Source organism: Centruroides vittatus, unplaced genomic scaffold, assembly GCF_030686945.1.
Source record: "Centruroides vittatus isolate TY-2023 unplaced genomic scaffold, ASM3068694v2 contig_1113, whole genome shotgun sequence".
In the NCBI taxonomy this organism is placed as follows: domain Eukaryota; kingdom Metazoa; phylum Arthropoda; class Arachnida; order Scorpiones; family Buthidae; genus Centruroides; species Centruroides vittatus.
In genome coordinates, this window is record NW_027120715.1 from 67,180 (window position 1) to 72,583 (window position 5,404).

Sequence of the window (5,404 nt, forward strand, 5' to 3'; positions counted from 1 at the left end):
ACTGGAAAACATTTGGCCAGCCCACTGGTCAGGCAAGAATCCAAAACCAACTACTGATGTTCGGTGGTTTTATTTACTCGGCCACGGGTGGGTTCATCTGCTGTTATAGCTATCTACCATAGAGAACATAGGTTCAAGCCCAGGTCAGATTCCAGAAATATTTTATGAGTGATTTGCCCTGGATATGTTGGGTGTTATACCTTAATATCCAGTTACCCCATTACATGTAAGATTTTTATTTTATGTTAAGATTTTACATAAATTTTATGATAAAATTTAGTCTACTTTGGCTAAATTTTATCATAAAAAGTCTTTTCTCACTTTATTAATTAATTTTTAACACATAGTTTTTCTGAAATAATCAATTATTTATCCTTAATTTATGAAATCAGCAGTAATTGATGCTTAATTAACGAAATATTTTATATTTTTCCAACTTTTAATGCTACTCCGAAGAAAAAATATTTTTTTTTTTTAGGTATTATTAATTATTAATTAATCATATAACATGCCTAAATCAAGTATTTTGTATACAATTTAAAATTATTACTACATTTACCAATATCAGAAATGTTTTCAGCCATTATTCTTGTTATTCTAACCTTACAAGTACACTGAACATTGTGAAATAAGAAATTCTAACTTTTAATGATAGATATAAATTAAAATTTCTTAAATACTTGTATAATATAAATAATACTTTTCCACTCTGTGGGCACTGAAAAGACCTTTATTAGCAAGCTCATTATGGGTTTAGCAATGCAGTGAAGTAGCTGGATGGTGAGGAACAGGGCTCTGTCTGCGTATGTTGAAGTCTATCCCTCCAAAAAATCCCTGGGGTTTTTCTACACATCTGTATTTAACTAACTATGTTAGCCCTCTGAATCTTTTCGGGTTGGATAAAAGACAGTTTATGACCCACCAGTTGCCAAGTGGTTCCGTTCCCCGAACACTGGGAGTTCGGTTGTGGGTTCACACCTCATCAGGACAGGAGGCTGGCCACATGGAGTTTTCCAGGTTTTCTCCTGAATAGGGGCCAGTTACCCTTAAAAAGATTTCCCCTAGGCAGATTGCCATAACTTAATAAACAAACAAATAAACAAAACACAGTTTATACCTAGTTGATGAGACGTATTGAATTTGATTGCCTAACAAGCTAGCTAGTGTAATTTCAGTGGATAACCTGCTGGTTATCTGTTTTTGAAAGATAATTTGAAAGGGATCACAAGGTATACAGTAGGGTAGGTTATATGAATATTTTATTTTCTGTGAATTATCCCCAAAATTACATTAATTTAACTGTGAATGATATTCACTTGTGGCTTTGTGTATTGTGTTATGTCAACAAATTCCATTTAGCTATCTAAAGCTAATCTCACAAGGGGAGGCACGACCTGGGAAATTCACTTTGGGATGAGACTTGGTAAATGATAGCACAATGGCACTGGAAAATGTAAGGTAAAACCAATATTCTGGTCTTAAAAGCAGAATTTTTTCTAGAAAGAACAAAAATATGACATTAATGTCATATTTCTATTATTCTGACAGCATACTTTTTCATTTTCAATTCTTTCCTCCTATGGGCATTAAGAGAGTCTTATCCTCTACCCATTGTTGGTTCAGCCTGGTCAGCAGTAGGTCAGCTGGGTGGAAAGGGACAAGACCTAAGGGCTTCAACCATCCACTCCTCATTGTTTATAATCATTTATAATAATATTAATTTTTTTGTTTAGCAAACAACTGTTCTTTATGAAATTCCCATTGAATGTTTAGAATTTCTTTGAACTGAAGCAAGAAGATTGATATATTTTTAGTGATTTTTCATTTTTTTCTATCAGGATTCAGGTATGTATTTATTTATATAATTAAAAATAAACATAAAAGGGAGAAACAAAATAAAAATAAAAACATTAAACAGGGCCATTCATTAATTACGTATACCGTTTAAGGGAGAGAAGGGAGTCGCAAAAAGTACAGGAAGGAGTTGAGGCATTGTTTACTTGGACTATTTTAGTGGTATTTAGTGCCATACATATTTGTTCTTATAAGTCTATTTACTAGTCATGTGCATAAACTATCAGAAAATGTTTACAAAACTTTTAAAATCATTACTATTGGGAGGGTCTGTGAACTATTGTACACCTAATTAAAGGGGAGAGGGTTTGCCAAAAGTGCACAGTACGGAGGAGGGATCAAAATTTGCTCAAAAAACACAGAATTAAAGGACGGCACCACAGAATAAGATATAATTATTTAGTGTACTATAATAAGTGTGTCATGTTTACTTCTCAATTCACCTTAGAACTTAAGCAGTTTTCTACTATCTGATACACTTTTTTTCCCATGTTTAATTTCACTTAACCCTGTTCTAACCATGGTGTAATTTATCGATTAAAATAAACTACAATTAATCAAAAGTAAGATAGAAATTTGAATAAGTACCACCCATCAATAAAAACTAGAACAAATACCGCCACGATAAACGTGATAAACACTCCACCCTAGTTTTTCTTAAATCGGTAATTGTCCGATCTTTTAGCTCCATATGACCTCGATTGTTGAACTCTTATCCCTAATCTGCCCCTCACTCAGTGAAAGTACCACCCACTTTCTTGTATTACCTTTGTCTAACGGTAAATGACTGTATCAATAACATAATTTGATTTATAGTAACTCTAGAAAGGGTGTAAGGTCGTAAATATTCAAGAATTTCACACGTTCTCCTTAGGCTCTTCGATTGAGCAATCACACAGGAATGCACCTCATTGAAATCAATATTTTTCTAGGTATTTGGGGTACAGAAAAATCTACAGTGGGGTTGTTTAAATGAATAAATAAATAAAAAAAACTGCACGATTTTGTTTCGTTCTGCATAATCATCGGAGCGTTTTCTATAACACATTGTCAAGCGGCTCGGTCGGGATCAAAACAATTGTTTTCAATTTTAAGGCCGTCTACACCCAAACTTATCTATAAACTATCCCCTGTGCGATTTGTAGGTGAATTGGACTCTATAATCTCTTCTTTCCATCTCTCCCCTTTTTCTTGGTTAGCCCAAATTCCATTGAAGTTCGGTATAACGCGGTTAAAGAAATGGAACAATATGGCAGCCACATCATCATCTGTCCCGATTCTGACAGATACTGATCTGGGAATCGGTCGAGCGTGCACATTTGTCTAGACTGTTTTGACCTCTGAACCCGATAGCGACTTAACACAATACTCGAGTCGAGTGTTGTGGGATGTTACATTTAGTCTTTTAATAATAATAATAATAATAATAATAATCCCACATCCTCAAAAACCCTTTTATGATTAAAGATCCTGTGAGAATTTTGATCGTTACGCACGGTAGTTGGATGATTTTTACGATTAATCTTTGTTACGTTTGGCTGTAATGTAGTGATTATTTGTTAGAATAAGCAAATTTTCACCACAAATTCGCGAATTTCAATCGCAAAATCATTTTCTGATCGTTATGTGTTATAAAATTACCTTTTTATATATTAAAGTATGCAAATTTCGGCTAAAATTTATGAATTTTGCCCTTAGAACATAACGATTTACGTTTTAAATATTGAAAATTCTACTGATTTGCATTTTAATAGCACAATTGTTGTATTATTTCTCACTGTCCTTTGTATAAGATTTATGGAGTTTGATCTTTGAAAACACAATAATCGTATTTTTCAATTGTCTGTTTTGTTTTCTGTGCATATTTGTGCAGCTACGATGTAATTCGTAGTATATCAGTGTAAATATGAATAGATAGCTTCAGGGGCAAGAACAAAAAATCAAGTTTGGCTTACATGAACAGAACATTTATTAATTAATGAACAGAAAATATAATCATAAAAAGTTTATTCAAAATCAAAAGCAAAACAATATTTTTATTGTTTGTGATAATTTATAAAACAAAAATATAAATTTAAACGAACAGAAAATATTATAAAATGTTTATTCAAAATCAAAAGCAAAACGATATTTTTATAGTTTGTGATAATTTTTAAAACAATCTTCTACGCAAAGGGCTGGCTTCTCAAGACAGATTGGACAGAAATAACGCGTTTCTCGGCGTTTTTTAGCTTTGGTACAAATTCGACATGGCTTTGTCGGATGTTGTTTTTTCTGAGTAGATGGGATACTCTGTAAATAGTGAAGCTTCTGCAATTTAATTTTTTTTGAAACTGGTTGAATCTCTTCTCCAATCAACGCTTTGACGAATGCTTCTCTAAACTTTTAGTTTAGAGAAGCATTCGTCATAATGAGAAGCATAAGTTTTATTTTAGAGAAAAAGAGAAGCATAAGTTAGCTTATAGAGAAGCATAAGTTTTATTTTAGAAGAAGTTGCTTTTTGAAAGAGTTTGTGTGCATTATGTATATATATTTCTATAATATGTAATGCAACCTTTTTGAGCCATCTAATAGTCTTTCTTAGAGCTGTGTAGTACGATAGCATTTGATCTGATCGTCAATGCCAGACGTTCCATGATTATAATCTCGAATTATATTCGGTTTCGTCGAACATTTTCCATTGCGATTGAACACCTCTACCATTTCAACAACGTGCATGTTTGAAATGGTAAGGACTTCTCGTTTGTCTTTCCATTTACATACAGTAACAGGACCATTTCGCTGCCAAATAAACTCCCCCATCCTCACCAAAAATTTTGTCAGATTCTGAATCACTTAGATTAGTGTAGTAATCAAGTTGTTTTTTAGTCAGTGGTCTTTTCTTATCCATTTTGGGATATTTATAATTTGATTATAAAAATAAATAAAAAATAACACTCTCAAAAAAGACGTAAATGTGATGTGCTCGCCTCTATATCCGATTTATTACTAATGAATTTAGACGCACATCTCCGATTGGCTGTAGCGAAGTGACAGGACGAATCGTGTCTGTGCACGAATTAACTCGTAGTTTGGCTTTAGCGAAGAGCTTTCTGTTACATAAGCCAACTACGAGATAACTTCGTAATACCTTTATTTTAAGAAAAACCATTTTATATGCTATTCTGTTATATTATTACCTTTTTATATATTAAAGTATGCAAATTTCGGCTAAAATTTATGAATTTTGCCCTTAGAACATAACGATTTACGTTTTAAATATTGAAAATTCTACTGATTTGCATTTTAATAGCACAATTGTTGTATTATTTCTCACTGTCCTTTGTATAAGATTTATGGAGTTTGATCTTTGAAAACACAATAATCGTATTTTTCAATTGTCTGTTTTGTTTTCTGAATGCAAATTTAGGGCATCAAAACATAAAACTTCCATTCTTTATCTTTGAATTATGTATTAAATTATGCAAATTCCGGTCTTAAAAGGTAATTTAAGGATATACTTTGTTGTGTTGGAAATTTTGATATGCAAAATAAATGATCATACACTGGA